The sequence below is a fragment of the Callospermophilus lateralis genome, chromosome 8 (assembly GCF_048772815.1).
Source record: "Callospermophilus lateralis isolate mCalLat2 chromosome 8, mCalLat2.hap1, whole genome shotgun sequence".
NCBI classification, from domain to species: Eukaryota; Metazoa; Chordata; class Mammalia; order Rodentia; family Sciuridae; genus Callospermophilus; species Callospermophilus lateralis.
In genome coordinates, this window is record NC_135312.1 from 8,775,322 (window position 1) to 8,802,869 (window position 27,548).

Sequence of the window (27,548 nt, forward strand, 5' to 3'; positions counted from 1 at the left end):
AAAATATCACAGTCCTCAAGCAACAAATGTTTATTTTCTCAACTCTTCTGGAGGCTAGGAAATTCAGGATCAAGGTAGCAGCAGACTTGGTTTGGGGTAAGAGCTGTCCTCCTGGCTTCTCCCTGTGTCCTTTTATGGCCTTCTCTCAGTGCAGGTAGTAAGGGGTCTACATCCACCTCTGAGGGCTCTAATCCCACCCAGAGGGCCTCATCCTCATGACCTCACTGAACACTAATGACCTACAAAGACCCATCTCCAACTATTATTGCCTTAAGGATCAGGACTTCAACATCTTGTTTGGGGGCACACAGTTCAGCCCAGAGCAAAGGTCTATACAGTGTAACCAAAGAGGCCCGCCAGGCATGAAAACTGCCAACTCAGAATCCCCACACCTTCTTGCTGTTCTCACATCTATTGTCCTCTCTTGGCAAAACCTCGGTCCTGTTAAATCCAGCTCACTCCCTTCTCTGGCCAGAAACAACCAGAGAATCCTGGCCACTGATTTATTTCACTAATAGCACCAAGTCCCTGGGGACCACACTCTATTTTCCTATCTTCCATTTCTCATCCTCGAAGACAAATATTTCCTTCCATCTCTTTCCTGCTTAAACCCCAACACCTTCTCCTTCCTCACTCTCTGGCTTCCTATTTCGTTGAGAAAATAAAATCAGTCAGTAAGGAACTTGTGTAAGTTCCCCTGTCTCCTCCCCCACATCTAGGCGATGCCCAGCACTTGTTGGAGTGGGTGACCTGACACACTCCACTCTAAGGACTGCCCCTCCTCTCTGCCCTGGACCACACCCCTCTACCTGACCTGCTCAAGGACACCACGTTAGCAATGCCCCCGTCTCTCTCCCACATTTAGCAGTCTTTCCTCTTTGTTGGATTGTTCCTGTTGCCCGTTGATTCTGGAATATCCTTCAAAGTCCCATGTATTCAAGGTGTCATCCCTGGCCTGTGACGCCATGGAAAGTGGTGGGAACATTAGGCAGTGGGTCTAGTGGTAGGAGGTTAGGTCATTGGGGTGTACCCTTGAATAGGGGTCTTTGGACCCCAGCCCTTTCTTCTCTGCTTCCCAGGCACCATACGCTCTATGCCATCATGTTCTGCCTCCCCACAGGCCCCAAGGGATGGGGCCATAGTAGTACAGACTGAAGGATAAACCTTCCCTCATTTATGTTCCTCATCTCAGGATTCCATCGTGGCAATGGAAAGTCACTAATACGGTTTCCATCACACTTCATTTCCTCCCCAGCTTTCCTGTGTCCATTTTCTTAAAATATGAAATCACTTTCCTTTCAAGCTTTGACTGCATGTCTCTGCTCACTTTTAGCGCAAACCTGCTTAACAGAGGTATAAATTATTACTGGTCTTCTACTTCCAGTATCTTTTTTAATAACTCAGAGCATCTCTTGTTAATAATTGATGTACACTATAATTCACTCTTTTTATTATTCTTTCTGGGAGTTTTGACAAATGGCCACAATTATGTAACCAGCATCACAATCAAGATACAGAAGAGCTCCATCACCCTCAAAACTTCCCTCATACTTCTTTATAATCATCTTTTCCTGCCTCCATCCCTGGACCCTGGGAACCCAGGATTTATCTCTAAAGACATTTTCCAGAATGTCATATAAATGGATCATGCCATTTGCAGCCTTTGTATCTGTCTCCCTTGTTTCCACTTCAATCCCTTTGATCCCTACTCTGCTAAACCACATGTCCAAGTGACAAAAGTCCTTGCTGTGGTCTGAATGTACCCCTCAAAAACTCATATGTTGGAAACTTAAACTCAAAATCCCTATGTTGTTGGTATTTGGGGGTGAGACCTTTGAGAGGTAATTAGGAGTGGAAGAGGTCATAAAGGTGGATCCCCAGGATGGATTTAGAGGCATGATAAGAAGAGGAAGAGAGACCAACCATGCTTGCTCCATATCACCAAGTGATGCCTTTCACCAGGTTATAATGCAGCAAGAAGGCCGTCCCCAGACGTCAAGCATGACTGGCATGCCGTTGGCCTTCGCAACCTTCAGAACCATGAGTGAAGTAAATTTCTGTTGTTTGTAGATTACCTGGCCTTGGGATTTTGTTATAAAAACAGAAAATAGACCAAGATAGTTTTCCCCATCGTTGGATCTGTTATTTGAATCTCGGTCCTCATCTTACTTGATGGACTATGGCAACAGTGAACACTGTCTTCTGGAGCCACCCCCTGTGCCTGGTTTACAGAACCCTACATATTCCTGATCTCCTTCTCCTCACCAAGGCCTGCTCCTAGGTCTCCCTTTTTGACTCTTCTTCATTTTCTATACTTTTTTTTTTTTTTTTAATTTTGGAGAAGACCAGAACTCACCCAATTACTTTTCTCTTCTTTCTGTTTCCACTCAAGGCTTTAATTCATATTTGCTGACCCCAGACTACTTTCCTTAACTCCAGATCATCTACTGCTTACTCATCTTTTCCCTTGCTTTCTTTCCCTCTCTCCCCTCCCTAACATTTCCATAATCGAGGCCCCGAGTTTAGCCCCTCCACCCTTCCCTGCTTCCTTTCACAGTCTTCCTTATCTCAAAGCCAAGACCATTTTCTCCAACTTCCAAGATATGGATCCATCCTTGCCATCTCTCTTTCTTTCACACACCTGCTTCAATTCTGTAGGCTCTATCTTTAAAATATTACTGTACTTTAAAAATAGTTCTAATCTACAGTTGAAAATTATGTCCTGAACGTGTTGTGCCCACTAAAAGGCAGAAGTTGACATCGTCAGCCCTAAGATGACATTAGGAGATGGGGCCTTGCAAGAGCAGTGAGATCGTGAGAGTGGGGCCCTCAAAAATGGGACCAGTGCCTCATTTGACCCCACATACTTTCCTTGCCTTTTTTCACCTTGTGAGGGCACAGCAAGAAGGCATCATCCATGAACAGGAAAGCAAGTCCCACCTGACACCAAATCACAGTGCCTTGACCTTGGGCATCTTAGCCGCCAGAACTGTGAGAACTGAATCTCTGTGGTTTATAAACCCCCAGTCTAGTATCTGTCAGAACAGTATGAATGGACTAAGACATCAATCTGGCTACAAATGTTCAGGGCCATTGATTTTAACACAATAGATATGGTGTCATGCAAAATCGAGGCCAGCTGAAAAGTCGTAAACTGAATACCAACAGTGGGGGGCAAGCACGAGTGTCCAGAATCCAACCCTTTCTTAGCACCTCCACCTCTGACCCAGGGTCTCTCCCTGGATGGTGATAATGGCCTCCATCTCAACTGTCTCCTTTGGACTCAGCGACGGTTCTCCTCTGGGAACCCCCTGGTACCCAGACCCGCCAAAGTCCTTACAGGAGGCTGTAGAGCCTTGAGCACCCTGCCCTGTCATTTCTGTGACTTTTCTAACTCCCCCTTTTACTTCCAGCACCTGGCCAGCCAGCCTTCCTCCCACAGCCGCAGCGCACCGAGTGCCCTCTGACCTCAGACCCTTCCTGTCTGCTGTGCCTTCTGGCCCATAGGCTCATTGCCAGCTGTCCACACGGCTCGTTCCCTCTCTCCTTCCAGTCCTTGAGTGAGCTCCCCTTAGGGAGGCATCGATCGCCCCCCGCCCATAGTCAGCCGTCACCTGGGATATTCTGCCTCCCTTCCAGGCTTTGCTTTCCCCCATTGCTTTTCTCATTTTCCAGTATCTCAGGGCGTGTGTGCGCTTTGCTCCCTGCCCCTGTCTCCCACTGCACTGTGAGCTCCTCGCCTTGGTGGGTTTCATTCCCTGCCCTTGCATCCTTGCCCAACAGGGGCCTTCCCCCCAACACGCCTACTTCAACTGCACTAAGAGGTCACTGGCTGGGTCTCCTCCGCCGGCCTGTAGGGAAATCTGTGTCCGACTCAAAGTCCGAGGGTTAATGTCTTAGCTCACAACCTTCCCTCACCCAATCCACGTTTCCAGCACTAAGTATACATGAATCATTCTACTTTGGATTCTACTATTTCTTTATTTTAACTTCTTTTGTGGTTTCAAGTGGCTTTCTAAGAAAGGGGAAAAATACTCTTTTATTTACTGATGTTAACAGGTAGTCACACCATTGTTTTAAAAATAGGTGTGTAAATTTTATTTATGAGACTTTTTTATTGGTTTTTTTAGTTCCCATGACAGTAGGATCTTTTTTGATCTATTTATCCAAGCATATAATGTATCTTATTCTAATTAGGATCCCAGTCTTGTGGATGTGCTGATTCACTGTGAGATTTACTGTGGTGTATTCATGTATGTGCATAAGAAAGTTATTTCAGATTCATTCCACTGTCTTTTCTATTCTTATCCCCCACTTCCCTTCATTCCCTTTGTCTAATCCAATGAGCTTCTATTATTTCCCTCCATATCTTATCCTGTGTTAGCATCCACATATCAGAGAAAACATTTGACCTTTGGTTTTGGGAAATTGGCTTATTTCACTTTGTATGACACTCTCCAGATCCATCCATTTACCAGGAAATGCCATAATTTCATTCTTTATGGCTGATTAATATTCCATTATGTATATGTGCCACATTTTCTTTATCCATTCATCTACTTAAGGGCACCTAGGTTGATTCCATAGCTTAGCTATTGTGAATTTTGTTTCTATAAACATTGTTGTAGCTGCACCACTGTAGTATGCTGATTTTGAGACAGAAGCCCAGGAGGTGTGGATTTGGGCAGAGAACGTGGATTCCCCCAGAACGTGTTTGTAGACGGCCGGTGTGAGTTCGGGAATAAAGAATTGCTGTTTGAATCTACAAGCTGTGTGGTGGCTCGTGATTTGTGCCCAGCCAGAGACTGCGGCAGATTTTAATTCCTTTGGATTCATACCAAGGAATGAGACAACAGTGGTTCCATTCCTAGATTTTGGGGAATCTCCACACTGCTTTTCAGAGTGGTTGCACTAATTTGCAGTCCCACTAACAATGTATGAGTATATCCTTTCCCCCACATCCTCACCAACATTTAATGTTGTTACTTGCATTCTTAATCATTGCCATTCTAATTGGAGTGAGATGAAATTTCATTTCTCTAATTGCTGGAGATGTTGATAATTTGCATTTCTCTAAATGCTGGAGATGTTGAACATTTTTTTTCATATATTTGTTGACATATTTCTACTTTTGAGAAATCTGTTTTGTTCTTTGCCCATTTATTGATTGAGTTATATCATTTTGTTGGTGCTAAGTTTTTTAAGTTCTTTGCATATCCTCAAAATTAATGCCCTGAGGTACAGGTTGCAAAGATTTTCTCCCATTCTGAAGGCTCTCTCTTCATGCTCTTGATGGTTTCCTTTGTTGTGAAGAAGCTTTTTAGTTTGACACCTTAACAATTTATTGATTTTTTAAAATTTTACTTCTTGTGCTTTCAGAGTCTTGTTGAGGAAGTTTATTCCTAAGCAGACATGTTGGAGTGTTGGGCCCACATTTTCCTCTAGGAGTTGCAGGGTCTCTGGTCTTAGTGCATTATAATCTGCCAGAGGGTCTGTTAAATCAGATTTCTGAGATCCACCCTAGAGTTTCTGATTCAGTGACTCTGGACTGGAACTTGAGAATTAGTTTCTGACAAATTCCTGGATTGTACTGATTCATCTGGTCAGAGGAACATACTTTGAGAACCACAGTGATAGCAATGTCTAAAATTATTCAAAAACAAAAACTGAGGGGGGGGCCGTCAGAGAATATGATAAAACATTACCAGAATTTATAAACTGTTAGCAGAACTTCCATAACCAAAATGAACACGTAGGACATTTCAGATGGGACTGCTGTCATTGAAAGATGCCCAGCCCCTCCTGACTTCCTAGGGTCTGGGTCTAATCTCAGCCTCCCAGTAACTAGATCTGGGACCTGGAACAATCACATCTACAGCTTTCATGCTGTACAATGAAGCTATTGGACCGTAAATTCTCGTTACAATTATAGAGTGTGTATTTTCACGTGTATAAATCTTACGTCTTTCAAAAAAACAAGATTTTTTGAGAAGCGAGTTACCTAGAAAGGACAGCCAACTGGTGAATGCAGGTTGACTAGCATAGGGGTCAACTGGAATTTTCAAGGCAAGTGCTCAGGTCTTAGTGTTTCCTTCTCTTCTTATGGTTGGACACAAGAGGAAACCTGGTGACCATATGGAAAATGCAGCAGGGCATTTTCTGGATCCCACTAGCCTCTGGTTTAAGAGGAGTGCACCCCTCTCTATTCTGGGTCATTTTAAATTCAACTCCCTGGCCTCTGCCCTCAGAGCTTCTGCAGAAGAACTGCCCCCAGACCCTTAGTGGTTGCTACTGGCAGCCGGGCCACCTTCCCCCCACTCGCTCCCCATCTCTGCTCTTTCTGACCTCATGGACCCCATGACAGCTCTACATTGTTCCCCTGGCTGGGTTCTTTGGGCCTATCTACCCTGCAGTCTCTTTACAGAGGCCCATACCCCATGCTCCTTGAGCCCCTCACGTATCCCACTTCTCACTATATTCCTTATCCCACGCAGCTCAGCTTGGGACTTGTAGATCCTTTCATGTCACCTGCCCTCTTCAAGGAATCCTGGAGATGCCATCATGGAATCCTCTTTGACCTGAGCTGAGCCCCACTTTTACTTGATGGCTATCTATCTCTTTGCAGTGCATTTTGTGCACTCAATCATTCTTTCTAGAATTTCAAAAAGAAATTGAGGAAAACTGGGTCCCTTTCGCCTTCTCCCTCTGCCTATCAGGGATAAGCCCAGCACATTTTCCAAGAGAGTGACCATGAGGGAGATAACACCCTGTGTTTTTCTGAAAAGCCGAGGCAGCTCTCCATCCTGACCCTGCTGTCTCCCCACATCACATGGGCTTTCCATTCTGCTCGACAGGACCCTCCCTATCTTCTCTCCACTGTGGCTAAGGACAAACATAGCTGAGAGGCTTAGCCTTGTATTTTATATGTAAAGAGAAGTTTTGTGGATTCAAAGTAAAGGAAACAAATCTCTCTATATATAAAGTAGGCTGTCAAGACTATTATCTTTCTATGTACTTAAAATAAAAATCTAGCATGAAACTCAAAATTGAGCAATGGAGTCTTTGTTCAGGTTAGTGGCCACAATCCCCGCAAAGCGATGAATGGCACTGATTCATGGGGCAGAGGGAGCTGCTAGGCAGCAGAGCATATGGGAAGGAAAAATACCCTGTTTTGCTGTTTTTTGAAAATATTATCCCCACTGCAAACATAGGAAAGTATACCTGAGAGGGGGGACAGCAAAATCTCAGGGAGGCAGCAGTAGGACATGCTCATTGTGGCTGATCCCAGGGAACAGGCTGAGCATGGAGTCAACAGAGTTGGGAGACGAGGATCATGGATGAGGATTATGAAGATGGAACTCAGAACAGACTCTTCTTACAAGAAAAGAGAAAAAAAAAACCTCTAAATCTCAAAAGACTCTAATGCTGAGAAGCATGTGTCATTTTTGTAAATGCAAAGGGATAGAAAGTACAATAATGTGAGGAGTGTCCCCAAGCAACCCTCAGAAGTGCTTCAGCAATGGGTGTACTTGTGAAGAACCATTAACTAAGGAACTTCCAAGATCAGAGAGAAGTTCAGAAAGAACCTAAGCAACGTGCAAACTCCAGGCCCAGGTGGCCTGCTCTTCTCCTGCAGCAGTAGGTAGCCAGGACAGGCAGTGCACATGAGTGGGGAAGGCCCAGGCAGCTCTCCCTCATACAGCCAGTCTGTATGTTTAAGGACGATTCTGCGTTTTCTCAGCTTACGTCTGATGTTGCAGCATAAGAAGTTCCCAGTGCCTTGGGGCACAGCAGGCCTCCTCAGGAGAGCTGGCAGGGATGTTCCTAGGCTCTGTACACAGCACCATTAATGTGAAAAGTGGCATCCTGTATTTGAAAACAGGAAAGTTTTCTTACCCACCTTTAAGTCTCGAATGCATACCTTAGTATCTAAAATAGCAGCCAGTAGGTAAACGCTGTGAAGAACTCATGTCAGTTGGAAGTATGTATGACTCACAGCCTATCACATCTAAAGGAATAAACTCACAGAATCGAGCATTTGAAGAAATTTTAGAACTCTTCTAGAGAAACCCAGCTGGCTCATTTTGGAGACAAGAAAATAGAGGCCCAGTGAACTGCTGATCCCTGCTCTAGGTCTCCCAGGAGAGCAGTAACAGAATCAGCCCTGAACTCCATGTCCCTGATTCTTCTTCACAGGTTCTTCTCCTCACTATTTTAAAATATAGGTCTGCATGGGATTCAGAGAGGGCAAGACCAGCAGAGAGGCAGACAACTGTCACTAAACAGAGGACCCTCCTGTGACCACATCCCAAGAGGAAGGTGATTCCGTCGGCCTGGGGGCCACAGGAGGGAGCTCCCAGGTAGACCAGGAGGTACGTGGAGTGGGAGGGGACATGGGACAGATGCTTTATTGTGGTTTCCGCAGGGAGGCATGGCCAGGGAGGGCTAAGCAGCCTTGGGATTGGCTAGTGTGAACAGTGTTGGAGGCATCTGGGGAACAAGGGCTGAACCCCGCTGTCTGGTTCCCAGGGGAACAGAACAAGAAGATAGTGGCTCTGATCCAGGAGGTGGGTGATGTGGGCTCTGGATTGTCTGGTCTGCGTATAAAAAGGCATGCTGGCTCCCAGGCAAGCAGCAGACCACCTCTGGGAATGAGGCAACCCTGGGGGAGGCAGTCCCTCCAGAGTTAGCAAGGCCCAGGAGTAAAAGCATCAAAATACAAAAAAATAGGAAAACACGCTTAAGTACTCACCACACTGCATCTCCGACGTCTCCTCTGTATCGAAAGTTTGACTTGAATTCTGTACATTTACCTCAGTACTGCACAATAAAATAATTTAGAAGAAAGGGTACCTCCACTGAACTCTTGAGGATTCTGGGTCCTCAGAGCTATGAAAAATGCCTCTTGGATCATAATCTAGACAATCTTTTCTGATTATTTATCTAAAACTAAAAGCAGGAAATGATTCATTTGATTTCTGCCAATCCTGGAGTGTTGCCACTTTCGGCTCAGGAAGAGCTGGCTTCCCTTGGCAGGGCTCACTTGTAGGATGATGAATGAAGTTCTATGTTTGGTGCTAGCTAAAATTTTATAGAGTCTAAAAAAGCAATCTATACATGCTTCAGGAGGTGCCTCTATTTTTTTTCCTTTTTTCGATAGCTCTTAGTCACAGCAGGACACTTGATATACATATATCACACGGAGAGGTCATTACACAGGAAGCTTGAAGCTTTGCTCTGTGCGTTGATAAACATGTTCTTGGCTTCTTCAAGCCTGATGTCTGCTCAGAATCCAGAAAAAAGGCATTAGCTGAATTCTGAATTTTCCCAGTTATTTTCACACCCCAGGAATGCATGACCCTCAATGGGATATTGTGAGAAAGAGAAATAGCCAGCCTAGCAAAACACTTTGGAGGTTCCAAGAGTCAATGCCGGTATTCACCAATTGGAGAGGCCAGTTTTCGTCTCCTGTAAATCTCAGACGTGGGCTGAAGGGCCTTGCATGCTGGCCAGGCAGTCAGCTAAGCTGTTCAGGGTCAAAGCTAACTCAAAGAACAGTGGCCACAGGCCAAACCAACCACTTACGTTAAGTGATGAGCTCTCTAAACACTTGCAACCTACCGAGCCCCATCCATATTGCATTTTTGTTCCATGTTTTTGGTATATATTTTTTTTTCTTTTTGAAATACCTGAGCTGTGATCTGTCATAATCAATCAAGCTTGAAGATGCTCTCTAGATTCCCTTCCTCATTTCCATCATGACCTTTGCAGTTGTGAACACATGCTGTCACAGAGCACTATAGAAGGAGGCAGGAGAAGAAGAGGTAAGGACCGGATCGGCTGCCTATCAGCTGCGGAGCCTCAGGCTACATCTGTCTCTAACATCAGGAACATAAGATGTATCCACCATTTAGGATTATGTAGTAATACGGGGAAAGGCTTCTGATAATTTCTAATAAAAATATAATCTATACATAATGCACATAGAGAATTCATTTAATTAGCACCAGGGCTACTAAAAGTTCATCAAACCTATATCGTCTTTCTTCTTTGCTCTGAGCCATACTAAATTGTCCAGGATTTCTTGGAGTTCGTTGTGACCATATTATTAATTTTTGACTTACAGTTCCTAACCTACCACCAAGTTCTAGACCATGGACAATGAGAGAAAGTGTTATGGCTACTGCAAGGTCCAGCTATAGAATTCTTGCCAAGATAAGCCCCCTCCCCCTAAGCCAAAGATGTCGGAAGCCCTAGGTTAAAGATGGCAAGGTGTTAGAGGCTGGGTCTCTGAAATATCACTGGAGGGAGAGACACCCGCCAATCAGAAACAGCCACTTGGACTTTCCATGAGAGACAGTTAGAATTTTATCATTTTAACCTACTGGTTTCCCAGGGCTTCTGTACTATACTATATCATAATATATATATATATATATATATATATATATATATATATATATATATATATATATATATATATAACTAAGGCACAATAGGTGTTTTTTTTTTAGGTGCATGCATAAAAATATAGACAGAAGGACATGCTATCATTTGTTTGGCTAGGGAGATTGCAAATACAGTTTTATATTCTTTATCTTCTCTTTATTTTGAATCTTTCAAATCTCTGAAATACATGTATCGATTTTATAATCTCAAAAATTATTTAAGAGAAAAAAAATACTCTCCCTAATCTGGTCTTTGTTGTGCAGGTGTAATTTCATTTTACATTCAATCGATAGATGCTATTTCTGTATTTCCCCTATGCCAAGTGCTGTGGTAGCTGCTGAGATACAAAAACAAATAAAATATTATCTACTGGACCTCAAAAAATCCACAGGATACCAAGGACGGTGGCACAAAGTGATAAAGTGAGGCACCGGGGGAACCCACAGAATGAGGATTGATCTAAAACCAAAGCAATTTAGATAAGACTCATGAGAAGCAGGGATGCTTGCACTAAGCTACAAGCAAAGAAAAATAGCGGGGGAAAGACAGGACAAGAAGAGACTGAGCTCTGAGAACCAGCACTCTGTGCTGAGCACCAGATATAGTTTCAACCTTAAACTCCAGCCAGACTTCTAGACCCAGTGGTTTATTTATTTTTGTTTCTGCAGTGCTTAATACAATGCCTGGTATATAGTGAGTGTACAGCAAATATTTATCCAATAAATAATTAAAATGGACATTTCTGCCAAGTGGTCATCCAGGCTCTTGCTTACGCATCCCTCATAAGAGTGGCATCTGTGAGGCAGCCCACTCCATCTCTAAGCAGCCCTGGCCACAGAAAAGTCTTCCTTGTATTCAGCCAGCAAAAACCCAGTTGTACCAGCAAGCAAATTTGTGTAAGGGAACAGGATCAGTTATTAGCTGAGTGATGAACTGAAAGGTGAGAAATACAGGGAGTTAGAAATGGGGGAAGGATTCAGAACAACACTCCACACACACTTCCACTTTCTTCTCATGAAGAATGATAGTTTACTTTTTAAATGTAGCTCTTCAGGCTAAGGACTTGTGTGTGTGCCTGAGAGTGCGTGGGCCAGACACTCTACAGGTACCTCCCAGAACTTACACCTCATCTCATCTACTCCATTTTACTTCTCACTGTGCTCTGCTCACGTTGGGAGTCTCCATTTCATGATTAGGAAACCTAAGAGGATCAAGACCAGGCTGACCCTGCAGGTGAAATAGTCAGGATCTGGGCCTAGGTTTCTCTACTGTATTCTTGGTTCTACCAAAGAACCTCTCCCCACTAGATAGCGTCTTAGACCTAATTAATCCGCGGGGACATGTGAATGGATTGCTGCAGTACTCATGAGCTGACTGATTCTGCAGCAGGAGTGAGCGAGAGTTGGGTTCCACGGCTGAGATGTCTTTCTCTGACTTGTTTAACAGGGGAGCGCCATCGTTAACTCAAATGAGAGGGATGGAATTCAGCAACAGGAACAGGAGTATATCCAAAGAGGCCTATTTCCTGAGAGCCCAGAGAGTGATTTTACTCCCAACAGGGATGAGGAAGGACTCCGTGCTGGCCAGTTCAGGAAGGCTGTCTGGGTATGCACTCCTAAGCAGTTACCCCAAAGCACCCCGAATCCAACTCTCCAGAGGCCCGACTCTCCCAAAAACCAGAACCAGGAAGATGGTCAAGGGGCCCCTTTCATGAGACTAAGAGGTTAGTGGGTGTACTGGTCAGCCTGTGTCACTGTGAGCAACAGATCTGACATCTTAGAGGAGGAAAAGCTTATTTTGACTCACAGTTTCAGAAGTTCAGTCCACTGGCCCAAGGTGAGGCAGACAACGTCATGGAGGCAGGGCATGAAGGAGGGAAGTGGATCGGTTCATGACAGCTAAGAAGCAGAACTAGAGTACAAGGAGCCAGGGACAGTGCAATCTCCAAGGGCAGTCCTCCGTGACCATGCCCTACCTGCCTACAGTCCCCACCCATTCATCCATCGAAATCATTAATCTATCAGGTGGATTAACCCACTGATTAGGTCTCTCAGAATCTAAACACTTCGCCTTCAACATTCCTGCATCTTCTCACGCATGAGCTTTCAGGGGCGCTGCATATCCAAACCGTAAGGGCAGGGCAGGGCAGGGAGCTCACCAGCACGGCATTTTGTCCCGGGCCCTGTTTGTCTTGGCCCCACGCTAAAGACTGGGTCCTTCCTCTTCCCTCCCCTGCTGTCCCTCCAGCATGCACTCCACTGAGCAGTAGAACTCATCCCATTTCACAACCCAGCAGTGTCTGCTGTCTGGGAAAACAAGGTTAGGAAGCAGGGAGCTGCGGAGACCTTCTGGAAGAAACAAAGCCCTTGTGTGTGCGTCAGCTTCTGATCAGCAGCTTTCCCAGCAGGAGGAAAGACCAGTGTCTCTGCACAGGCTCAAGCCAGCAGTCACCAAGCCAGGAAAGGACCCTCGTTCATGATCCTCTAAACCTTCATATTTGCAAAGTGTTCCTGATCACTCCCACATCCCCCTGTTTACCTTGATCTTTCATTCTGGTAAGCAGAGCAAGTATGGTTATATACACTGCATAAATGAATAAACTGAACCTGGAGAAATTTAACACTATGCATTTTTTAATCAACATGACTTCACTGTTGTACAATGAATTGTGGCTTGCATTGTGTCCCTCTAAAACAAGATGGCTGGAATCCTAACATACAGTACCTTGGATGTGACTTTATTTGGAAAAAAAGTAACTACAGACATAGCTGATTGAGATGAGATTACATTGAAATGGCGTGTGTGCCTGATGCAACACAACAGGTGTTCTTATAAAGAATTGGTCAAATGAAGAGACAGAGACACAGGGAGAAAAGTTAGCCAGAGAAACATGGAGGCAGGTCGATGGTACCACGTGCCAGTGTGTGCCTGGGGCCATGGAAGCTGAAAGAGGCGAAGGATGCCTCTCATAAGCCGCAGGAGGAGCCTGACACTGCCAACTCTTTATCTCAGATGCTGGCCTCCAGAACTGTGAGAGAAGAAGTGTCTGTTGTTCTAAGCTACAGGGCTTTGGGACTTTGCAGCAACAGACACAGGAACTCATATGTAAGATGCCTTTATAAATAATCTCCACTTATGATTTCATAACTATTTTGAAAAAGGAATTTTTATGCGCTTATTTTCCAGGTTAAAAAGAAAATACAGAATCTCAGAGATTTAGCATTACTAGTTAATGGCTGCCTTAGCCTGTTCAAGCTGCATGCCTTAAACTGGATAATTTACAAACAGCAGAAATGTATTGCTTACTATTCTGGAAACTGTGAAATCCAAGATCAAGGTGCCCATTGAGGGCCTATTCCTCATTGATAACGCCTTTTTCGTGTGTCCTCACTTGGGAGAAGTGACAAACAAGCTCACTTGGGCATCTTTGCAAAGGGCATTAATCCCACTCAAGAGGGCTCCTCTCTCAGGTCTAATCATCGCTCAAAGGCCCCACCCACCTCTTGATACTATTGCAAAAGGGATTAGGTTTATACAAATAATTTGGGGAGTGAAGGCATTAAACCACTGACTCACATGAGCTTTTGGGGATCACCTCATATCTAAGCCTTAATAGAGCCTAAGGGACCGAAATGCTGACTTAGTGTGGTCTAGGCACAGGAGAATGTACTGGTTCCCATAAGAAAAAGCCCCCGGGGATCTGGGGCACAGCTGGTTGTGGGGCTGAAACTGTGACAAGTTGGCATCTTTCCCTTATCACTGATTATTCTGTCTTGCAAGTACAGTCCAGTGGGACAGTGGCCATGTGTTGGGGCCGTGGAGTTTGGCAGTCAGTCCCACCACCCAGCTCTGTGGGACAGGCTCTCAGTTTCCTGCTAGAGTCATGAATCCTGTGCTTCCCATCCTCTGCACCAGGCAGGACGTGTTGACAGAGGGAACCCCTGTTTGCCATCACCTTCTTGTTGCAGTGGGGGCCTGGGAAGGAAGATGTCCAGCATGGGTCCCAGCAATGGTCCATTCTGGTCTGGGCTGGCAAGGCCCAGTCTGACAGTACCAGGCTGCCATGCCATGAAGACCTCTGCTCATCATGGACCTAGTCCTGGGCAAGTTCCACCATGCAAACTGCAACCACTTGAGGGACACGGGATCCCTGTGGACTGAAGAGCAGGCGGTGGGGAGGGAAGACTGGCTTGGCCAACGAGCATTTACATTTTGCTCTGGGCCAGGCAACATAGTCATGAGCCCTAAGTGAAGCCATTACCCTTGGGCATGAGAAAGAATTCCTTTACTACAGATTGGAAAGGGCCAGAGGATTGATGGATGCGGGTTTCCAGGGTAAGAACCACCTGCCTGGCAGGACAAAAACCCAAGCAGGGGCCTGGGAGGCAAGCAGCATCCCACACCTGAATGAGTAAACAAAAATGCTACTTTAAGAAGGAAAGAAAAAAATCAGCTTAAGATGCCCCTTCACTACCTGCAAGCTGCTCAGGAGCAGGTATCCAGCCAGTTTTACACACTCGCTCTGCTGGTTTTTAAAGGAGCATATTTTATTCTCTGAATATTTGAAAGGATGTTTTAAAATAATGAATCATAATGTATATTGGTTTCCCCTCGCTCATGCATCAGGTGTTCAATAAATATCCCGTTGGCTTTGCTGACAGATTGATTGATCCTGGATTTCCAAGGGCTGAGACCCCTTCCATATCTATCACGCCATGCGCCTGCCTCGAGACCTGGGAGGTAGGGCACGTGGCTCTTCTCCTTCTTGCTCTAAGCACGGGGAATGCAGCCTTAGCTCGGCAATAGGTGTTCTGCAGCCAAGTTCTCCTAATCCCCTGCCCCCTGCTTTGCCCAGCGGACTCCACCGTGAGATCACCGAACTGCCTTCTGTCTGCACTTTCTGAATTATTATTCCCTCTGCAGTAATTTGCAGGAGTGGAGGACATTCATGGACACAGGGGGATTCTCACTTCAAATAAAGCATATCTTCTCTCAATTAGAAATGGAAAGGGGAAAAGGCGAGCATGTGTGTGAGGGAGCTGATGGCAGACACTCAAGTCTCAGAGTGACGGCCCCCAGCTCGGAGGATGACTCATGTTTGCTGAGGTCAGGAGCTGAACAGAATCCAATGCCTCCCCCACGGCAGCCCCTCCATCTTAATTAAAGTCTCCTCTGCTCCTGCACCAATAGAGCAAGGGGGCCTCTCTGTGAGGATGACCAGGGCAGTGTGTGCTGGGCAAAAGGCAATCCAATTACACAAATCCCTGTGCTTTGAATGTGATCCAGACCCAGGCTCTGAAATCACACCTGCCTCGGGTCCCTGTTTGGCCTCCCTCAGGTCTCACCCTGGCTCCCCGCTTCAGACGGAGCCAAAGCATTAAGCCTTTCCTATTGCAGGCTGGACCCTAGAGCCGCCCTGACATAGTCACATTCTACTACCTCCCAAAGACAACACTAGTGTGAAAGTTGCCTTTTGAAGAAATCATACGTACTATGTTGATTCTATTGACAGGTAGCCATGAAATTGGTCAGGTTGACAGTAGTCCTTAGATTCACTCTTTTGGTAGCTCTGGCTGTTTCCCCATAAGTCATGGAGGCTTGGAGCCCAAATGGACCTTGGAAGAAGTGTTTTGCTTTATGTTTAGAAAACTGAGGTGCAGAGAGTTTACTTGACTTAAAAAAGTCACACAGCTAGTAACTGGGAAGGTATAATTTCAATTCAGGTTCATGTGATTTTGAAAACAGCCTTTTTGCCAAAAGACCAGAGTCTCTGAATCTTACCTCTTTAAATATTTTCTAAAGATTCCAAAAAGTTTGATGTGAAACCCTCTTGTGTCCATTTAAAAAAAATTTCCAAAATTTCAGTCACAACTAGTTCACCTCCTTTGTCTATGTGCTTTGAAGAGATTGTGTATTTGAGATTCCTCACTGGTTTTCTTTTCCTAAAAGTTTAAACAATATTACGCTCAAATATACTTGATAAAAATGAAAGCAAGCATTCTTTTTAAATTAGTGGGTTGACTTGCAACGGGCCACAAAACGTCAGAAGAGTGCAGTTGGTTCAGATAAATGAGCTGAGATTGTTCCCACTCAGAAATCAAGAGTGCCAGGTACTCAGCAGTTGTCACCCTCAGTGTGAACCCTGAGGCTTTTCACCATCCTGGAAGAGATACCCCTGAACCAAAGTAATGTCCCTGCCCGGGGTCTGCTTTCACCCATCAGTCTGTGCCTGGGTATGGGGGCATTAAGCAAGCAACTCCAAAGGGCCATGCCGACTCCAGGACCCCAGGGGCTGAGCTGAGACCCTCACTGCAAATGCATCCCAGTCCAGCTCTCCTGCTCCTGAGTTCCTCCGCCCCCACTTCCTCCCACTCCCTAGGGAAAAGCAAAATCTTAGAGTTCCCCAGCCTCTTTCTTGCAGAAGCTGACCTAAGCCTGGTGGACACAGCTGTATGACTTAGAACTGTAGACCTGTTGGTATTATTCTTAAGTAGAATTCTTCTAAAACTAGAGCTGAGGATATAGCTCAGTAGCAGGTGCTTGCCTAACATGTGCAAAGCACTGGCTTTGGTCCCCAGAAACACACACACACAGACGCACACACACACACACAAAAGCACTAATTTATATCAGTAAAAGCAATGCAGTCAAGTGGATTATATAATGTACAAATCTCTCCAGATGCGTTTTTATTATATATAATAAATATTAATTTTTAATTGTATCATATTATATCTTTCAAATATGTGTGCCAATATTTTCTAATTTTCTATGAAAAGTTATTTTTTAATATCACTAGCTGGATTATGCTTTATGAAGATCAATAGTGACTCCTGAGAAAATATTGCCTTTTGTTCCCTATGGATCAACCTACCCCCAATTATCATTCAATACCTCTATAATACAGAGAGAAAACTCAAGGATTCCAATGCAAGCGTCCCATGCCACTGCAACATTTCAACATTCAGGAAAGGGAAAGGCTAGAAGAGGTGGTGACACTTCAGTTTCCTATGGAGAAGAAAGGGAGGTCTCTGCAGCAAATATCACGATCCATGATCAACCGAGAGGTAGATAATGGATGTCAGCCTTCCGTGTATGTTTGAGATATTTTATAATTAAGATGCCTTTTATGAATATTCATTCCGTTGTGGATTAGCATAGGCTCAATAGCCATAAAATAGATAAAAACCTGACTAACACTTGTCAACCCCTCTTTGTCATGCCGATGGCAAAAGGTGTGGAATCTCAGCTGGATACAGGTAACTGTCGCTGACTGTCCTTTCTCTCCTAGTGTTTATTGTTCTTTTCTTCCTTAGAATAGAAACTGATGGTCACTAGGTACAAGTTCACCTTACAGAGAAGGATTGTCCACCACTCCTTTGCAACCGTGTGTGGCCATGGCCACTGGACCCAGTTTTAACAAACAGTATACGCCCAGCTCCCTGGAAGTCTCCCCATCGTGAAAGGCCAGCCTCTTCTTTGTGCTTTCTCCGTGGTGTCCATGGAATGAGGAAACGGTGGCTGGATCTGCTGTCATCATCTCAGACAGTGAGATAGCATCTGAAAGGTCAGGAAGAAGGCCCTGGAGCCTCATGATCACAGCATTAGAAGTCCTGGACCTCATACTTTGTGTAGACAAGGAAGTCTGGGCCATCTTGATTCAGTGACTAGCTTTGGGAAATCGGAGGTCGTCTGTCACATGTGGATGAACCTAGTCATGATAAAAATAGGCACTAAAACTCCCACCACTTCCCTTGGGCCACACTAACTTCTGAAAGATGGCTCAGTGTTAATTTAAAGACCCCCAGAGAGGCAGCAATCCCCAAGACACACTAAGGCACCAAATAACCACAGAGTGTGCTTGCCTCTATATGAGGGCTGCCTCCGAATCTGGATAGCGGAATGTAGTGATGTAGAAATGGTTATTTAAAATAGTCATGAAAAATAACAATGTACAAATTGTTAAAACTGCCAGTGTTATTTTGCTCCATTACTTCCTGTTTTCTTTACCTACCAGTTCTCCATACTAGATCATAAAAGGCTTGTGACTATAGCAAGATAACATGTAAGACAAAAGAGCTTACCCAAAGTGCATGCAAAACTATCAGCTAAAAATAAGGTTCCTTCTGCAAACTGGACTAGCAAGGTTTTGTACATGATGAATGTTTAGGAAATATTTTTGAGCTATAAAAGTTCTGATAATATTGTAGAGTTCATTGGTGAATAAGGAGATGAAGGAAAGCTAAGTCCTCCTCACTAAAGGAGGAAATGAGCCAGTAAGGCCTGATCCAGACAAGTCCAGAAACAGAAGCATAGCGTCCTGACCTCTGGAACAAATGTCCAAAGGAGCAGCCAACGGAGAGAGTCGTTGCCCTAGAAATGAGGCCTAGCAAAGCTGCTATTTGCGTCTTCAAATGAGTTTGTCCACACATGTGTGATAAAAATAAAATTTAAGTCTCAGGTCAAAGAACAACGAAGAACAGCAGATGGAGAGGAAACCAGGAACCTTATCGGAGATGCTGTAAGGAAGCTGGGTGAGCCCTCAGGCTGGTGGATTCAAGGAGAGGGGAAGTCAGCAGGTTTGCCTGAGAACCAGCCAGAAGAGTCCACAGTCACTTGCTCCCTGTGTCCTGCAAAGTCACTCAAAAAAAAAAAAAAAAAAAAGTACGGCTACAAAGGGGCCCATATTTATACACCCACACAGAACCTCCACCAAGAAGTATAAATAGTCTGTGATCATTGAAGGAAACATCCATAGTCAATAATTAATTAAATCAAAATGAAAACCTGACCCAGTCTAGACCATGATGGAAAACACTGAAGGATCAGTGAAGACAACTTGTTATTTTACAAAACTGTACTTCCCTTTAAATTTAGCTTTAAATTAGTGTCCCACTTAAATATGTTGGGGTTGACATTACATTGTCTGTGCGTAGCTACTTTAATAAATGCTTTCTTTTTGAAATGTACAAAGCACGGTGGAACTTGGAAGCAAACTTATGAATTTCCCCATTCACCACAATTCTGATAGCCCCATGGGTTTGTATGTACAGAACAGTAACTATGGGCCCATGTAAGACAAAAGAGCTCACCCAAAGTGCATGCAAAACTATCAGCTAAAAATAAGTTTCCTTCCGCAAACTGGACTAGCAAATAAAAACGTAAAAAGAAATTAAAAGCACTATTCATGCTAAGGTGCCTCATTAGATACAACAAGTTGGTTAATTGATTTACAGGAAATATTTTCACTGGGAGAATGTTTGCACCTTGGTGAGAGCATTTTAGGTGGGACAGGAGGGCCTGAAGCCAAACTGCAGAAGCTAAAGAATACACAGGAGGAGTCTTGGAGAGTGAGCATCGATAATTCTTTGAGAAATTTGACTATAACTGCACAAGCAAAACAATGTAGTAACAGGAAGATATGAGGTCCACACCATTTTTGCTTTTTTCTGTTTTTGTTTTAAGATGAATTTTCTTTCATATGCATTTGGGAGTTCATAAAACCATCCAAAGGGAAAGATTGTATATGTGTCTAAAAGAAAAAAAAAAAAAAAAGAGAACTAAGAAAGAGAAAGAAAGGAAAGTAGAGAGAATGTAATAAAGTTCTGATGTTTGCACCAGATGGTGGAAGTTATCTCATTTACTTTCCATAACAAATTCTCTGTTTCTGATGGGGAAACAGAGGTTGAGAAAATAAGAGCCATTGCAGAAACTGAATTCAAAATCCAGTCTGTTTGGGTTGCTGGTAGTCTGTGCTCACGAAAACCAGGCCTTTGCACATCACAGTGACAACTGTCCATGGCTGGCATTCGGTTCTTCTGGGAGGAGTGGGAAATTAGAAAAAGATCCACAACCCTTTGTCATTTGACCAACTAAGCCATTCTAAAAAGCTGTTTGGATGAAGGATGCTTAGGTTAGGACTGAGAGCAAGTGGATTCAATACTATAAAAATACAGTAGGTGTGCAGAGAAATGCTCCTGTTGGCCTTGAGCACCATGTATCTGCAGAGTGAGAATGCACACCAACATTTACTTAGCATAGCGGAGCCCCGAGGTATTTGTTACATTCCTACAACACAGGGGAAGTCAGCACAGACAAAAACTATTAACACATCCGGCAGACTCATTTACCTCTGCATTTCCGAGCTGTTTCTTGGCCCCTGCTGAAGGTGCCCCTGAGACATCTCAACCAGCACAATGAAAGGTGAAACTACACACAGCAGATTTGTTAAACCAGGCTAGCACGTTCAGAAGGAAATATCACTCCCAAATAGCATTGCCATTAGCAAACAATATAATATTTATTAAGCACTCTACTGCCTGCAATACCCTCTTGTAACCAGTAAAGATTAGGAGTTAAAGGCCATAGGAAACATGAATTTTCCTTTTGCGAATGCAAACAGGGAGTTCTTTATAGTTTTGCATAAGCTGAGGTAGTGCATGCTCTCTTAGCGAGGGATCATTTTCCACATCACCTCAATACCTTGTCATTCAAGCCCCCGGGGCCCTTGAGAGGTGTCATTTGGACACTCTTACCCTTCAGGTCTTCCTCTAGTCTATACATAGCTCTGGTTTCATGAAGTGGAAACTAGAAGTGAGTGAGGTTGAGGCTCTTCACAGATGTCCATGTGGAAGGTACCGAGTACCTACAGAGACGTGCCCAGCTCTGCTTGGCACAAGTGGGTGTTCATTTCTTGCTGAAATCATGAAGGAGTGACTGGATGGTTTAGTGTGTCGTGAAGAAAGGAGGGAGGAGAAAGGGATGCAGTAAAGATCAGCAGTCCTGGGTTCTATTCAAGCCAATTTAGCAAAATCAAAGAATTCGAGCTTGTCATTTTCCTTATTATCTAACTATAAAGGCAGGCCAGATGTGTGTAACACACTCCACACCTGGAAGCCTTCCGTCCATGACTATGAGAGCTGGTATGAACACACTCTACTGCACTCACCCCTCTTGTGGGATAAGTCTGAGGTGCTCCATGCACTTTTTTATGGTTTTAACCAGTATCCACCTAGATGTCCAAATTCTCTCTTGAGCTTCAACTTCACATGCTCACTGTGGGGTAAGTACCCAGAACCATGTCTCCCAGGATCTTTCAAATTAGCCTCCAAAACTAAACTCTTGTCTTCCTCTCTTTCTTAATACTTTTGATCTCAGTCACTGGGTACACCATTCACCCACCCATTCAAGTCAGAAAATCAGGTTCATTGTTGGCCTCCCCCTTTTCTTTACCTCTGGGCTCACCTCACTCCATTCTTTAAATGCCCCTCACTGTAACTCCTGGGCGTCCTCTAAATTAGTCCCTCTTTCTCCATCTTTCCTACCAGTGACATCAGCTTGTATTATTTGTACTCCTGCAGTACACTCCTAATTTATTTTCCTGTTGACGACACTGCTTATTCTTATGGCCGTCCAACCCGGTCCTTCTACTGTATTTCTAAGGGCTTCTGGGGTCTCTCCTCTCCTATGGGATGCAGCTCTCTCCCTGCGCCCATTATTCAATCCCTTTGTCAACTGGCCTTCAAGCCTCTTCACCATCCACTCAATTCCACATGTGCTCTAGTAAATTCTGGTTGGATCGTAGCTTGGTAGCTTCTTTATACTCACAAGGTATTTTAAGCATCATACTAAAATCATCTGTTTCCTTGACCTGACCGGAAACTCTTCAGCACGAGGCACCACGATGTGCTTCTTCTAACATAGCGCCTAGGCCCGTACACCCAGCACGTTATAGCAATAAACATTCTGAAGGAAAATAAACTGTGTCGTCCAGCCAGGCCCTGAATATACTGCAGCGCCTGCTAGTGGCCACGGGAAGTCAGTGGTACCATCCAGGCCATGTTCTAGAGTGTCATTTCAATGGCAGGATAGCTAACGAGACTGTCCCGGAGATGCTAGCGATTCGATGTTTTCCCTTTCGTGACTCTGATCACAACGTTTAATTGTGTCTATTATTCGATTTTATTGTTTCTTAACTTCCTGTCCTCCAGATGGCCAGTATTTTCTATGTCCAGGCACAGGATAGCCAATGCCTAGCACAACAGCAGTTCCAATCTTTCGGGGAAGGCCTTTGTGGTAAAGGAGGAGGAATCTGAATTAACTGAGGTTCTATCTTGAGAGAGGATGGAGACTTCCTGTACCATATTTTCAAATGCACCAAATGGTTAAGAGATATAGGGAGGACAGTTGGATGGACAGGCAAGCCACAGAGCAAGTGGAGCAAAGTGCTGATGACAGAATCTGGGTGGTAGGACTGTTGGGGTTCACTCTGAAATTCTCTGAAATGCTTCTGTACATCTGCAAATTTTCATAACAAATGTTGAGGGGGAAAACATTCATGAGTAATATTGACGTCCCCCAAGTGGAAATGAAGGAGAAGAAGGAACAAGACCTCAGTGATGTATGTTCTCTCCCAAGGCTCACAACAAGGCTCACTCCTGCTTCACGTCACCTCCCCAGCCACCACCCTCCAATGACAGCCATCGGGTCCCATGTTACTCCGTGGCAGATCCAAATGCTGAATGAACCGAAGCTGTTCATTCAGGAAGCAGTTAATTTGCGATCATATCAGTAGTCCAGAGTTTACTGTGTGTCCAGAGCAGGACAGAGCTTGTCCCTGTTAGATCCTCTTGTTATTCTTGAAACAGGAAGTTGAACTTCACCTGCAAATAAAACTGAAAACCTCCTCTCTCCCACCCCCCAAAAGACTGGAAAATTAGTGACTTTCTAACGGGAGAAATGTATACAAAATGCTTTTCTTCATTCTTTGCTACTTGGCAAGAGCATCAGTTTTCTCTAAAAATGCAGAAAAGTTACCTGGGAAAACTTTAGGATTGCTCATTAAGAGAAATATATCAGTTGTAAAAAGAGGTTGTTCTGTTTTGTTTTCCAATCTTCTTGATATTTTGGATTTTAAGAGTTTTCTTCCAAAAATACTCCCTAAGTCAATGTACCTATTCTCCAGGTTCTGAACCATGGGGACTTCTCGTAACTTTGCAAAGAGAAGGCAGTTGTTTGCCCGGCCCAAAGTGTACACTGACTCTTTCATGCAAATACATCTTTCTACTCCTGTGGCCAAGTACCTTGCCGTTATTGCCACATGTTTGTTCAAGTGGTGAGGAAATATTAAATATCACACGTTCTCAGCAGAGACCGGACAGTAATTATCAACAGATGGCAGCAGTGGGGGACTGAGAGACCAGAAGAGTCCTCTCTGCAGGGGGCTGTGCTGATCCCAGGCCACTCATTAGCATCCAACCTGGGCCCAGAGGAGGTGACCTACCCATTTCCCTCCCCAACTCTATGATCATCTCAGCCTTTCCTAGGTGTCAATCCTAAACAACTGACTGCAGGCTCCCTCCGAAGAGGGAGAAGACTTACCTGTGTGGTGGGACCACCTGGCCCTTTGGAGGAAAAAGGGGCACCATCAGGAGGTTTCTGAGCACGCTGGGAATTCACAGAATGCCTCTTCCTGTGGATGCAATTCAATTCAGCAAGCACACACTGAAGGCTGGCTCTCTTTTGCATACCAGACATGTGACCCAGGAACAACTCTAGATAGAGCAAAGGGGAGGGAGGGGAAGGGAGGGGGCAAAGGTGTAAAAAAGATGGTGGGATGAGATGGACATCACTACCCTAAGTACATGTATGAAGACACGAATGGTGTGAATATATTTTGTATACAACCAGAGACATGAAAAATTGTGCTTTGTATGTATAATATGAATCGTAATGCATTCTGCTGTCATATATAACAAATTAGAATAAAAAAATTTTTTTAAAAAGATATGAACCTTTTTCTTGAGGAATCCATACCTAAAAGGGAAGGCAATGACTTATAATATGCAAAAGGCAGCCATGGAAGTAGTTAGACCATGTATAATGTCCTAAAAACTGGGCTCAGAAATAAGAACACATTTGTCCCGAAAACTAACAAATGGTGGACATTCAGCAATGAAGGAGACAGACAAGATCTGCCTTTATGAAGCTTCTGATTTACTAAGAACAGGAGAAATAAAAGGAATGGTCCCCGTAGGCTAGAATGCAAAGGTCATTTCTAGGAGCCATGCAGTAGAGTTTGGGTCCAGGCACAGAGGCATGGCAGAGTTGGGCATGGTGGACGATTGGTTACTGGGTAAGCCTGGCAGCCCTTTCTTTAGCCCATGCACTTATTAATCCACTATCTGTGCCAAGGCACCAGCACAGGAAATGCAAGTTTGAGCAAGCCTGGTAGAGTTTCAGCCTTCATGGAATTTCTTGACCAGTAGAAATGGTAGATGTTGAGGACAATATTTATTATGGAAATTCTGCTTTAGATGATCACAGAAGCTAAGGCCTTATTCAGAAGTTGATTGCCTCAATGAATGAAAAGAAGAATTTTGACTTTTCACTTTTACATGACAAAGCTTTCACAGACAGGGGAATGAGGTGGAGTGGGCTAGACTAAAGATCCTGCAGAAATCCCACCATGATTCAAAATCATTGCCAGGGACCAGCAAAAACAGAGAGCCTTCTAACATGGTCCCTACACCAGCGAAACACTCTGCAAGGAATATTCAAACATAAACAAAGGGAAAAATCTAATGTTGTATCCATCTCCCAAATTTGCTTCATTGGTTATCATAAAAAAGTAAATTCTACCATTAGAATTGAAATCCCCCTTCTATTCCTTTCTGGTCCTGTTCTCTCTCCTCCTTGCAATCTATAAATTGTTTCTGTCTCTGTGGGTGACGGTGAGCGTGTTGTTATTTTAGGGCTTTCCCTGAAACTTTCATAATTTTCTAAGTCTCATTATTCATTATTTCCCTCTTCCTCCAAAAAAAGTTCAGGAATTTTTCAGGTGTTAACTACCATTTAAAGCCCAGTCTCTAGCTTCTTTTTCTTGAAATCTAGACATCGAGCTGAGTAGTTTTTTTTTTGTTTTTTTTTTTCATATTTCACCTTCATTAAATTCATGAAGATAATTCTCTTAACTTCTGTGCTTGCAATTTTTACTTTTTACTTGCCTCTATCTCCTTCTTTGGGACTTTCTTTTCTTCTCTCCTTCAGTAGTTCTTTCCTGAAGAGTGGTTGATTTTTTTTTCCTTTATTTTACCTTCCCTCGTAAATGAATGCTTAGCTGTATTTAAAATTATGATTGATCGCCATTTTCTTTTTTTACATTGAAGATATTCTTCCACTGCACTGTGGCCTCAATCCTGATGAGGAAAAATCGCGGTCCATATATTTATAACTTCCTTAGTGGTTAATCCACGTCTCCTCTCTTCTAGCTTATGGCTGAGCTTTTAAACTTAATGTGCTAGAACGCTGCTGTAATGTGTTGGTTGAGCTTTGTTCCTATTTATCTCAGTTCTCCCCTTGTTCCTCAACTCTGGGAAACTCAGATCTGTGATACCCTCAGTCTCCTCTGCCATTTTTATTTTTATAGCTCCTTATATATGTGAGATAAAATAGCATCACCTTCCAAACTACCAAGTGTTTTTCTGCTTTGTACAGACTCTGGGAAGTCTCTGCAGAACTCCTTTATCCTTCTTATTCTGTGTGCGAGGACACATCCCACCGTGGAGTTTGTGTGTTGCCTTCTGTGTTCTCTTGCTGGGCCTTGTGACAAGGGCTCACTTGAATGGAGGTATTGTTTCTGTCTCTGTGGGTGACGGTGAGTGTGTCTGTGCCTCCGTTTGCTCCCATGTCCAGCTCAGCCTGCCTGCACAAGGCCCCCTATGACCCTCAGCCAGGCCTGGGTTTCATCTTGAAAACTGGGGTCTCTGCCTCCCTGGAGACTCTCACAGACACAGCCACTCCACCTTGGAGTGGCTCATCCTTGAAGGACGCACAACTTCCCGCAACCTGAGAAGAAGCAGTGCCTGTACCCAGGGTTGGAGAATGGCATCCTCGCCCACATGAGCAGCATTGATCCTGGAACCAGCAGAGGGGACCCCGGTCCCCTGCCAGGGTCTGAACCCCAAGCCTCCTCTGCCTCTTTGAAATCTGGAGACCACAATGTTCTCCACTCCTTCTTTCTTTTCATCTTCTGAACCACAGAGGTGTTATCGTGTTCTTGAACCATTTTGTGGGGTTTCCCCTTTGGTTCTATTTTACCTCTCATTTCTGTGTCTGAGAAGGGGCCGCGTTGAGAGGCCTTAAACTCATTGCCTCCTCTGGACGTGTCTGCCATCGTTAGAAAATCAGATGGCCGCCCAGTCTCGCCTGTGACTGGCTTCATGATTATTGCTCTGCTCACAATGTCCCTCCTGTCTTCTGACCTCCGGGTTCTTCAGGACGCAGCTCATCCACTTCTTTTTCAAGAACTTTTCCATAACCGCCTCTACCATCTAACTCCCCTCTCTTTTGTTTGCCCCTCTCCCTCAACAGAGTATGAAACCCTTGACAGCAGAGGTTGGGTGTATTTCATTTCTCGTTCCTTCTTAAATTTCATTAAAAGAGTGCTCGATCAACATTTAGTGAATGAGCAACTAATGAATGCTTTATTTGCTCAAATTTTAGAAAGTCCAAATATACAGGACTTTATTTTCCCTTTCCTAAAATCTACCAGCAAAGCTAAAAATAAAGCCTGAAAGTAAAACAACTTCTTTTCTTAAAGCCATCTCAAACTCCCGAAACTCTGCTCAGATGTCCCAAAAATGTGTAGATTTTGCAATGTCTTCCAGTCCTGTGAAACCCAAAGCAGTTTGTTCTCCTTGCCATTTTGAAAGATAAATAGGATTTGTGGAGAAATTATGCAAAGTTTCCCTGGAAAATAAAAAAGATTTTTAAAACAACCACAGGCAAACTTTTGAAAAGCCAAAATCAACCAGCTTCATTTTACATGCAGAACTTTCTACACCTCACCATAAAATCATGTGGATGATTAAATCTCACTAAAATGTAAGAAAATCAAGGTTCCGTGCTTCACCAAGGAATACTAGAGGTACACATGTGTGCGTGTCTACCGACACACACGTCAACAAAAATAGCATCTTCATGCAAACCAAATAGTAAGTGGGCGAATGGAAAAATTTACCAATAATTATGTCTTAGAAAACTGGCATTTTTTTTCTCCAAAAGTAGAAACAAAAGTAAAGTTCTTCTGAAACAAGCTT